Below are 12,716 nucleotides of genomic sequence, written 5' to 3' on the forward strand. Positions count from 1 at the left end.
GAGAGAGAGAGAGAGAGAGAGAGAGAGAGAGAGAGAGAGGGAGGATAATATTTTTTGGCTGAGTTGCTTACATTTCTTCAAAAGTAAAGCTGAAAAGTATGAAATTAAAATATTTTGTGATTGGTTCTGCATGGAGTGTTGAATGTTTTGTTATAATATATTCAATTATTCAAAATTTACTCACTCACTGTGAACTATTAGACATCAGCTGTATTAGGTATAAATTTAATACCTATTAGTGACATACGAAAATTTCTGCTGGACTGCAACTTCAACCTCATCAAAGAGTCACTGTGTATATGTTTAGATTAAGGTATAATGAGCCAATTGTAACACATTCAGCCAGTGATACACAGCTTCTTATTTTGCATGTTTTCAGTTCTTTTTCTTTGATTCTTTCCACACATCACCTCTCCTCTGCTTGTAACTTCAGATTGATCAGTCTGTGAGAGTGCATAATGGGCTATGAAAATGAACACTTATTTATAACAGTTTCTTCTAGATATGTTCAGTTTGGTTTGACCTTTTGGATGTGTCATGATCTTGAAGAAATAGAATAAGTAGAAGTATTAACAGCTATGACCAGTGCTTGATTTGTAAAAAAGAAGAGGTACCAGTACTGTGACTTAGCAAAGGTATCGGTATGGCATACCATCACAAATCGAGCACTGGTTATAACAACAAAAGCAGATGTTTGGTTTAATATAGTGATTCCAGTAACTGTGCCTGGATTGCTTTGTCATCTCACAGCAAAAAAAGATGATGATTTGTATTATGAAAAGGATAGTTGCTACTCACCATATAGTGGAGTCGCTGATTCGCAGATAGGCACTACAAAAAGACTGTCAAACACAGCTTTCGGCTAAACAGGCCGTCATTAGATTTAGACAGCATACAACACACAAGTGCAACACGTGCAGACGTGGCCACAGTCTCTGACTGCCAAGGCAAGACTTTGAGCATCTTGCACTGCTGCTCACATTCTGGGCTTGGCAGCCAGAGACTGTGGTCAGGTATGTGTGTTTGAGTTGTGTTTATGCACACTGCCACCGCCACCCAAAGAGACTGATAAATTAAATTGGTCTTATGAATTTTTGTGTGGTGGAGGGGGTGGAAGCAGAGGGGAAGGTTTGCACTGCTCACATGGAAAAATCTATCTTAGTATTTATTAATTAAGAAATCCCAACCTAATCATGGATCTGCCATTATAGATTTATCATTGAGTCAACATAGCAGAATTAAAAAATAATTTGAAAGTGATGATGAAATCGAAATATTTTGAGATTGATTCTGCATGGGATCTGAATGAAACTTGTCACGTTCGTTTTTCCTTATAATATATTTGGTTACACTGATGCAAAACTTCAGGAAGAGTACGCAAGATGAAAGATGCTTGAAAACCAGAGTGATGGAAAAAAGTAAGTAAACTGTTTAGTATTTCAAAAGTAATCACCATAACTGTGAATACATTTATGCCCCTGTGAGACAAGATGGTCAATTGCTTCATGGGAAAATGTTTTCGGTAGTCTACGAAACCATGATTGTACCCATATGTGCACCTCTTGGTGTGAACCAAATGAATGGCCAAGAATGTTTCTTTAGGGCTCCAAAAATGTGGGATCACATGAGGAGAGATCGGGACTGTATGGACGTTGTGTGAAGACTTCCCAGACAAAACTCTGCAGCATATTACGGTATATTGATAATTTTTACTTATGGACCGTCTGACAGCAACTGAATAAAACACAATTTTAGTGCCATACGCGTTTCGCCTTTATTTTCTTCAGGCATCATCAGTGGCCTGGAATATGTACATATGTTAGCTATTTTATTTACATTTTTGTCATTGTGCCTATAGGTTATAAACAGTTCTGGTGGTTGGTATTTCCTATGAAGTAGTAATGTTATGAACTGTACTTACAGGTTGCGTGGACAATTTCTTACATATTACGCTCCTGTTGTATTTTTCGTGTTGTTCTTCTTCTTATGAACGCCAATTTGCGGTTTTTTTCCACATTCCACAGTACTATGCACTGAATGCTTGTTTTAATGCAATGTTTTGGTTTCTGTTGCCGACTGCCAAATGTTTTTGCCAAAGATCGAATGTTATTGCCAAACTTATGAGTGTAACTATTGGAGTATCTGTGGTCTGTTCGTGTATGCATTTGTGTGTGTGTGTGTCTCCAGATGGTGTGGGGAAGAGTTTTTTTTTTTTTTTTTAAAGAAAGGTGTAGTAGGGAGCCTGTGCTGATGTGTGTGTGTTCATTTATCACATGTTTGTTTTCTGCTATGGCTTTCTGGATGTGGAAGTTTTCTTCCATTTGTATAAGATGCTTGTCATGGTTGCTTATTCTCATTATTTTCATTTCTTGTTCCATGTTTGTAGGATGATGGTTGTAGTGTTTTAAATGCTCTACGAATGTGGAATGGTTTGTTTCATACTTCCAACATCTGATATGTTCTTTGTATCTTGTTTCAAAATTCCTGCATGTCATGCCTATGTATACTGCATCACAACTTTGACATTCAAGTTTATATATTCCTGATCGTTAGAATCTGTCCCTCTTGGTAGCTGGCTGGCTTAGGTGTGATTGAAGGGTTTGCCCAAGCTTATATGCTATTTTGAAGCTCTGTCTCTCTAGGATGTTTGCAACTCTGTGTGTTAGTTTGTGTGTGTAGGTCATGGTGTACCATCTGGTTCTTTTCTGTGTGGTGTTGTCATTGTGTGTGTTTGTTGAGTGTGTTTGTAAGTTTTCAGCTTGTGAGTTCTTTTGTATTGTGGAACTGTTGTGTTTGTTTTTTATTTGTGTTTTTATTTTTTGGTTGAGCTTGTGTACCACATGCGTGTCATACCCGTTGTTCCTAGCTATTTGTATGATTGTACTCATTTCTTGTTCATAGTTTCTCTTGCTGAGTGGGATTCTGTTTAATCTATGTAACATGTGTCTTAGTGCTGCAAGTTTCTGGCTGTGGGGGTGGTTGGATGTGGAATGTATTATTGTGTCTGTGGCTGTTAGTTTTCTAAAGATGTTAAATGTATGTTTACCATTTTCTTTTTTAATTGTAATGTCAAGAAAATTTATTTGATTTTCTTTGTCAAGTGTGAATTTTATGTTCTGATGAGCTTTGTTTATTTCTGAATGGAGTTCATCTATTTTTTCACTATGCTCATCTACCAGACAAATAATGTCATCCACGTATCTGTACCAATATATGATTTTGAAACTTTCATTTGTGGTTATCTTATCAAATATTTGATTTTCTAGGTGACTGATGAAAATGTTTGCTAGTGTTCCTGATATTGGGGATCCCATGGGCAGTCCATCAGTTTGTAGATAATATTCTTTCTCAAACTGAAAGTAGTTTTGTTCAGTTGTCAGTCTGAGCATATCTGTTATTTCTTTTATTGCGTCTGTGGTGAGGTTGCTGTGGGATAAGAGATTTTGTTCTATGATTTCTATTGTTTCTGTGATAGGGATGGAGGTATACATATTTTCTATATCGAATGAAATCAGTGATGCTGTGTGTGATACCTGTATGTTTTCTATTAGGTTTCCTGTGTTTATGAATGTTCTGTTGTTTTCTACTTTATAGTGTTTTGTAACTAACTTTTGGAGGTGTTTGGCTCTGCGGTATGTTGGGGCTTTCTTGAAGTTGATAACAGCTCTCATTGGCATTCCGTCTTTATGTACTTTCGGTTGACTGCGGAGTGTTGGTGCTTGTGGGTTTTTCTGTGTTAGGTAGTATTTCTGTTTGTCTGCGAGTGTGTGTTCAATGTTTTTCAGTGTTCGTTTCACATTTACCTGGAATCGTGTAGTTGGATCTGACTTCAGTTTTTGTATGGCGTTGGTGTATATGTATTCCTTCGTTTTTGTGATGTATTGCTCTTTGTCCATGAGTACTGTTACATTTTCCTTGTCTGCTCTTGTTATTAATACGTTATTGTCTGTTAACTTTTGTTTTAACCTTTTCATAGTAGCTGCTTCTGTTTGGTTGTTCTTATTGTGTGTCTGCTGTGTTTGTTTTGTTATGCCTTTTATTTCTTCTTTTACTAGTTCTCTTGTCAGTCCTATGTTTATTTCACAATTATTTTGTTGTTCTTCACGTGTAAGGATGTGTTCGGTTTCTACTATGAGATTTTCTATGTATTGATTGTTCACTTTGCTATTGGTGCAGTGTTTCAAACCTTTTTCCAAGAGCATTTTTTCATTTTCGTGTAGTTCTGTCTCTGTTAGGTTAACTAAGCGTGGATGGAATGTGTGTTGGTGTTCATGTGGTTTCACATTTAAAATGTAAATGTATTTTTGCGTCTTTTTTACTGTTAGTTTCATTATCTTCTGTTTATGTTTGTTTTGTAAATGTTTCATTGCTGTGTACTAGTGCCATGAAAACTGCAGCGTTTCCTATGTTTTTTGCCAATTCTAGATGAGTCCCATAGAGCATCGTGTTTAGGTGCTGTTTTTTCGAATAGAGCATCTTAATTTCATGTAGTAACCAATATCGTTCTGCAAATCATTTCGACTTTTGTGCCACTGTAGAACTGTTTTTAACCTTTACATTAATGTAACTTGGAATTAAATCGTTCTTTTTGCATGTTTTGTTGAATTTTATATGCTGTATCGTCTTATGGAGTCTCAGATGTATTTTCTTGAACCTGTTGTACACATTGACAGGGAATGCTTGACGTAGCTGTATTGACATCTCAACTTTTATAGTCCTGTCTTCCTCAGTTGCGTGTAATATTACGGTATATTGATAATTTTTACTTCATAAGAAGAAGAACAACACCAAAAATGCAACAGGAGCGTAATATGTAAGAAATTGTCCACGCAACCTGTAAGTACAGTTCAAAACATTACTACTTAATAGGAAATACCAACTACCAGAACTGTTTATAACCTATAGGCACAATGACAAAAATGTAAATAAAATAGCTAACATATGTACATATTCCAGGCCACTGATGATGCCTTGCAGAAAATAAAGGCGAAACGCGTATGGCACTAAAATTGTGTTTTATTCAGTTGCTGTCAGATGGTCCATAAGTAAAAATTATCAATATATCGTAATATTACACGCAACTGAGGAAGACAGGACTATAAAAGTTGAAGATGTCTCTGCAGCATAGTTTAAGCAACCTGCCAATATAACACCTGCCAAGGCTGTATAGGGTACATGTAGAAGTTTCGCTGAGAAACACATTTTCTCCATAAAGTCCCAATCTCTCCCCACGTGATTTCTATGTTTTTAGAGCCCTGAAGAAAGACATTCATCACTGTCCCTTTGCTTCAGATAAAGAGGTACATGCCTGGCAACTTCAAACATTGTTCCACAAAGATGTTGACTGTTGTAACGCAATTACAGTGGAATAAAGGTGTTATCAACTATGCCAAGTACTTCTGTATTAATGAATAGTTTACTTACTTTTTTGTATTAATTTGACTGCCCTTGTATGCCACTCTCTCTCAAGTTTGCTTTTGTAGATCTGTGTACTATGTACACAAGTGCTCCATTATTATTTTACAGCATTTTATTTTTTAAATACCTTGTTCCCCTCAGAAACTTGCAGCTGTGTGCTGGGTTAAAGATATCGCAAATATGGTAGGATTTCATAATCCAGCTAGATCATCTGCAGTGCAATCATATAAACACTGATTGACATGCACCATTTTGGCTATGAGAACTGTAGACTCACTTTTTTGAGGCGGGGACAGCAGAATACATACAGTACTTCTATTGTGCAGATGAGGAACTTGAAACTTGGCAAGTTGGATTAACTCCATTTGCAATAAATCTACTCCTTAGATAACTTTCTTATTTCCTTTTTATATTTTGCTGGTAGTAGATGTACCACATTTACATAAAGCACCAAAATTCTTATTTAGGTGATGTTTCAGTAAAATTCATTATTTATCAGTTTAACTGAGTTCTGCTAATGTCAACACTGTACATGTTCTTGTAAGAGAAATCTGTAATTTGCTTTATTCAGAAGCCATATGCTTAGGAACATATTTTGAGCTAACAATTGTTTATTTCCAGAATGACATAAATTACTTGAAAGCCCTCATTTCACTCTATCAGTATTGTTTGTGAAAATTCATTAGCTGAAATGTTACTCATAATTAAAGTTTCCACATCCAGAAAATATTATTATTATTTGGACCTTAAAGTATGTTTATAAAATCATAGGTGTAGTTACAATTTTCTTGCTGTACTTTTTCTGAACTAGAAAATAGCTTTGGTTTTCAGAGTAATTTGACAATTAAGGAATGAAGAAATGTTAAATTTACAAGAGGCTTGGTAAATTCCCACGGCAGTGCACATGGTATGAATAAAATAATCCGCCCAACTTTTTATTTTCCAATCATCTATCACATAGATAAACCAAATTATTAGTTGCTTCCCCAAAATTTTGAAATTGTTTTCTTTATACAGTAATAGGAATTTAGGTCCTAGTAATCGTTACAGTAACTTCTCCACGGCAGAGTCATGATCAGCTATTTTTATCTTAATATCTCAATGTAAAAAGTCATAGAGTGCACTCATGCATTCCACATTTCAATGTCAAAGACACTAATATGAGCAGATGTTACTTTTACAGGCACTCATTGTGATTATTTAATGAGCTTGTTTGGAAAATCTGTCTGTAGTCGTCCACATAACTTCTCTGTGTTACAGTGTTAGTAGAGCTTCAGTGACAGTTCTTTCAAATGCTATTTTCCAATATTTACTTTTTTTGTAGACTTGGAGGATGACTTCACCATGGAAAGAACCTGCCGATGTTTGAGTTCATCAAGTGTAGTTGCTGACTTAGTCTATTTGAACCATAAAAATAACTATAGCAGAAGTTAATCTTCATCATTGTGTGTTTTGGCACTAAGAAATGTGAAGTAATCTCAAGTTTAAATTAATGATGTCATGTCCATCACTGAAATAGACTACATCTTCAACCAATTTCAGAGAATGAGACTTCAAAAGTTTAGCATTACAAAAGAATACCAGCAATATAACCATGTCAGTAATGTTACATAGTGTGTTTAGCTTTGCACTGGACAACTGTAGAATACCTACTGATGATGAAACTATACTGTACAGTGCACTCATTGACACTTGAAACGTTTGTTTCTGTTTGTGAAGTAAACAAATCATATGAGGAAGAGTGCATTTTGTAGAGATTTCTATTCTTCATATACAAGATACGCCTGTAAGAGTTACTGTTAAGTCAATTAAGGAAAACTATAATTACAAATGGGGGCTAGATACCCATACAAAGTGTTAATATGCACATCTTACAATGAAATTATGTAGTAGTCTACATGCTAATGCAATGAGTTTGTTGAGGTGATGAATCCATAAACAATAAACACATTCCAAATACATGAAACCTTTCACTGCATTTGCGTAACTTTCTGGATCTTTCACAGATGAATAATATTGAATTCAGTTTGTTTTAATCACCAAATTTTTAATTAATTCAGGGATAAGTATTATAACTCTTGGATCAAACATAATTCCCTCCTTTTGACAAAATGGTAGCATGTTCTAATAGTATTTCTTGGGGTTAGTACACACAGTAACAGAACACTGTTGTTGTAAAAGGGAGCAGTAACACTTGCAACATATCTACATCCACGAAGGTGCTGTCCAGAATAAATATTTTGTAATATGTACCTAAGACAAAGAGCTACAAAAAAGGACTCTGGGTTAAGTAGGTATAATCTTGTGTAGGAAGGACCTCGTGTCAGGACATGATACAGGAAAACAAAAAAAAAGAAAGTTTTTACTTTCACAGTTACTTTTCATTTTCTGTATACCATTGAGATTAATCAAGTATGTGTAATAAGATACCTGGTCACAATACCATTGCTTCAGACAAACAACAATTTATGAATAGACACAAGTGGTACAACAGCTTGCCAAGATATTTTAAGAGCAGTAACTGAAATTTATACAGGTAGTGAATAAGCAACATGGATTGTGAACTTCTCAGTACTGTATGGCATAGTCCAAAATAAAGGAACTGTGATTGTACAATTGAGAGATAGCAGGATCCAAAAAATGAATCTTACAATTCTGCAAGTGGCACCAGTTGCACACCTATTGCAGTAAACTATACATTAAATCATGCTTTCAGTTTAGATATCACTATTAGTGATTGACACTTACAATGAAAAAAAAATTATGTGCATTTTATATATTCAAGTAGAACTGACAAAAATTGTTTGTGTAAACATTTTGAAATCCCACTAGTGAAATGAGAGAGAGAGAGAGAGAGAGAGAGAGAGAGAGAGAGAGAGAGAGCATGCTGGGACATAGTAGAGAAAGGATGATGAGCTGATAGTTGCAGCATCTGCAGGCTAATGCTGTGAGGGGAGGTGGAGTAAAGAAGAGAAGGCAAAAAGATTCCGCCAGTGGGGTAGAAGGTTGTGTAGGGCTGGAGTGGGAGCAGGGAAGGTTGAGATCAGGGTGGTGATGTGGGTGGAAAGAATCCAGTCAGTGAAGCAGTCATTGAATTCAAGCATATCATGTTAGGTGGCATGCTCAGTAAATCGGTGATTCAGCTGTCTCTTGGCGAGTTTGGCACTGGCTATTCATGTGGACACACAACTTGGCAGTGGTCGTGACCATGTAGTATGACAGAAAATGGTTGCAGATAACTTGGTAGATCACATGACTGCTTTCACATTTGTCCCTGCTTTTGATGGGATAGGAGATGCTAGGGACAGGACTGGAGCATGTTGTAGTATGGGTCAGGTTTTGCATCTATTACAGGATAAGCCCCATGGGACAATTGGTTCGGAGAAGGGGTTGAATAGGGGCAGACAAAGATACCGCGTAAGTTGGACATGATGAGAGGTAGTTGAAACCCTGCCGTGTGTGTGTGTGTGTGTGGAGGGGGGGGGGGATATTTTTCATTCCAGGGCACGAGGAGAGGTAGTTGAAACCCGACCGTTCTCTGAAGTATCATTGATAAACCCTGATGACGACAGAAAAATTGTTATGGACTATCATTAATGCAATGCAAGTCATCCAATATTAGCATTTTAAGAAAACTAAATTGTGTGGTTGCCTCAGTCTTAAATCAGTATTTTTGTCTCCAAGAATCTATATCTTTCCTTGGACCATTTTGCTAAAAGTGAGTTATTTTTCTCCAAGGGCTGCCCAAATGCTTCAATATTAGTGTCTGACACACAGTACAAAAATCTAGTTATGGTTTTTAATGTGGGCTATAACAGTACAGCTACTTCCATTGCATTTTTTAGACTTATATCATCCACACTGAGGACACTGTATTGCACAAGTACTGTAAGCCCACCAACCTGATTTATGTAGTCTCTTCTATGATGCCTCTTTGGTAGCACATCAGTCTGAAGTCATAAAGTGGAAAATCTTAATGCGTTCCGGATGGTCAAGAATGTACACACCATTACAATTTTGGTTTCACTTTTTCATATATTGTCTTCAAGGTCCCATTGTTGGATGATGACCAATTTCTTAACATCATATGAAGAAAAAAAAATACTACTCAGGTTAGACTATAATTATTAATAATAATTTGGTTAGTAAAAAGTGTAGTGATCTAGGACTTCGGAATAGTATATGAAATCATTTTATGCATCTGCATTGGCACTAATCCATTTATGAGTACAAGTGCAATACTGAACATCAAGGGAGATTAGACAATTTTCATAACTAATGGCTCAATCAGTTAATGAAGTAAGCCACCTTGTGATTAAAAACTGGAGTAACAGAAGTACAGCAGTCAAAGATGAAATCTAATAAGCACAGAGTCAAAATGCACAATGTAAAATGTGTCTACTTCTGAACTTTAATGGTAATTATCTTCTAAGTTAATTTTTTCCACAAAATTCTAAGTATGTTAATGAAAAGTTGGAATGCTAGTCTTTACAATGAGTGGTATCATCCTTACCAAATCTATTTATTGTTGTTGTTGTGGTCTTCAGTCCTGAGACTGGTTTGATGCAGCTCTAATGCTACTCTATCCTGTGCAAGCTTCTTCATCTCCCAGTACCTACTGCAGCCTACATCCTTCTGAATCTGCTTAGTGGATTCATCTCTTGGTCTCCCTCTTCGATTTTTACTCTCCACGCTGCCCTCTGATACTAAATTGGTGATCCCTCGATGTCTCAGAACATGTCCGACCAACCGATTCCTTCTTCTAGTCAAGTTGTGCCACAAGCTCCTCTTCTCCCCAATCGTATTCAATACCACCTCATTAGTTATGTGATCTACCCATCTAATCTTCAGCATTCTTCTGTAGCACCACATTTCGAAAGCTTCTATTCTCTTCCTGTCTAAACTATTTGTCGTCAATGTTTCACTTCCATACATGGCTACATACAAATACTTTCAGAGACGACATCCTGACATTTAAATCTATACTTGATTTTAACAAATTTCTCTTCTTCAGAAACTCTTTCCATGCCATTGCCAGTCTACATTTTATATCCTCTCTACTTCGACCATCATCAGTTATTTTGCTCCCCAAATAGCAAAACTCCTTTACTACTTTAAGTGTCTCATTTCCTAGTCTAATTCCCTCAGCATCACCCGACTTAATCAGACTACATTCCATTATCCTCGTTTTGCTTTTATTGATGTTCATGTTATACCCTCCTTTCAAGACACTGTCCATTCTGTTCAACTGCTCTTCCATGTCCTTTGCTGTCTCTGACAGAATTACAATGTCATCGGTGAACCTCAAAGTTTTTATTTCTCCTCCATGGATTTTAATACCTACTCTGAACTTTCCTTTTGTTTCTTTTACTGCTTGCTCAATATACAGATTGAATAACATTGGGGATAGGCTACAACCCCGTCTCACTCCCTTACCAACCACTGCTTCCTTTTCATACCCCTCGACTCTTATAACTGCCATCTGCTGTCTGTACAAATTGTAAATAGCCTTTCACTCCCTGTATTTGACCCCTGCCACCTTCAGAATTTGAAAGAGAGTATTCCAATCAACATCGTCAAACGCTTTCTCTAAGTCTACAAATGCTAGAAACGTAGGTTTGCCTTTCCTTAATCTTTCTTCTAAGATAAATCGTAGGGTCAGTATTGCCTCACGTATTCCAACATTTCTTCGGAATCCAAACTGATCTTCCCTGAGGTCGGCTTCTATAAATTTTTCCATTCGTCTGTAAAGAATTCGCGTTAGTATTTTGTAGCTCTGACTTATTAAACTGATAGTTCGGCAATTTTCACATCTATCAACACCTGCTTTCTTTGGGATTGGGATTATTATATTCTTCTTGAAGTCTGAGGGTATTTCACCTGCCTCATACATCTTGCTCACCAGATGGCAGAGTTTTGTCAGGACTGGCTCTCCCAAGGCTATCAGTAGTTCTAATGGAACGTCGTCTACTCCGGGGGCCTTGTTTCGACTCAGGTCTTTCAGTGCTTTGTCGAACTCTTCACGCAGTATCATATCTCCCATTTCATCTTCATCTACATCCTCTTCCATTTCCATAATATTGTCTTCATGTACATCGCCCTTGTATAGACCCTCTATATACTCCTTCCACTGTTCCGCTTTCCATTCTTTGCTTAGAACTAGGTTTCCATCAAAGCTCTTTATATTCATGCAAGTGGTTCTCTTTTCTCCAAAGCTCTCTTTAATTTTCCTGTAGGCAGTATCTATCTTACCCCTAGTGAGATAAGCCTCTACATCCTTACATTTGTCCTCTAGCCATCCCTGGTTAGCCATTTTGTGCTTCCTGTCAATCTCATTTTTGAGACGTTTGTATTTCTTTTTGCCTGCTTCATTTACTGTGTTTTTATATTTTCTCCTTTCATCGATTAAATTCAATATTTCTCACTTCGAAGGATTTCTACTAGCTCTTGTCTTTTTACCTACTTGATCCTCTGCTGCCTTCATTACTTCATTCCTCAAAGCTACCCATTCTTCTTCTACTGTATTTCTTTCCCCCATTCCTGTCAATTGTTCCCTTATGCTGACCCTGAAACTCTGTACAACCTCTGGTTTAGTCAGTTTATCCAGGTCCCATCTCCTTAAATTCCCACCTTTTTGCAGTTTCTTCAGTTTTAATCTACAGTTCATAACCAATAGATTGTGGTCAGAGTCCACATCTGCCCCTGGAAATGTTTTACAATTTAAAACCTGGTTCCTAAATCTCTGTGTTACCATTATATAATCTATCTGATATCTTCTAGTATCTCCAGGGTTCTTCCATGTATACAACCTTCTTTCATGATTCTTGAACCAAGTGTTAGTTATGATTAAGTTATGCTCTTCAGAAAATTGTACCAGGTAGCTTCCTCTTTCATTTCTTAGCCCAAATCCATATTCACCTACTATGTTTCCTTCCCTTCCTTTTCCTACTCTCGAATTCCAGTCACCCATGACTATTAAATTTTCATCTCCTTTCACTACCTGAATAATTTCTTTTATCTCATCATACATTTCTTTCACTTCTTTGTCATATGGAGAGCTAGTTGGCATATAAACTTTTACTACTGTAGTAGGCGTGGGCTTCGTGTCTATCTTGGCCACAATAATGCGTTCACTATGCTGTTTGTAGTAGCTTACCCATACTCCTATTTTTTTATTCATTATTAAACCTACTCTTGCATTACCCCTATTTGATTTTGTATTTATAACCCTGTATCCACCTGACCAAAAGTCTTGTTCATCCTGCCACCGAACTTCACTAATTCCCACCATATCTAAC

This window comes from Schistocerca serialis, chromosome 8 (genome assembly GCF_023864345.2).
Source record: "Schistocerca serialis cubense isolate TAMUIC-IGC-003099 chromosome 8, iqSchSeri2.2, whole genome shotgun sequence".
In the NCBI taxonomy this organism is placed as follows: Eukaryota; Metazoa; Arthropoda; class Insecta; order Orthoptera; family Acrididae; genus Schistocerca; species Schistocerca serialis.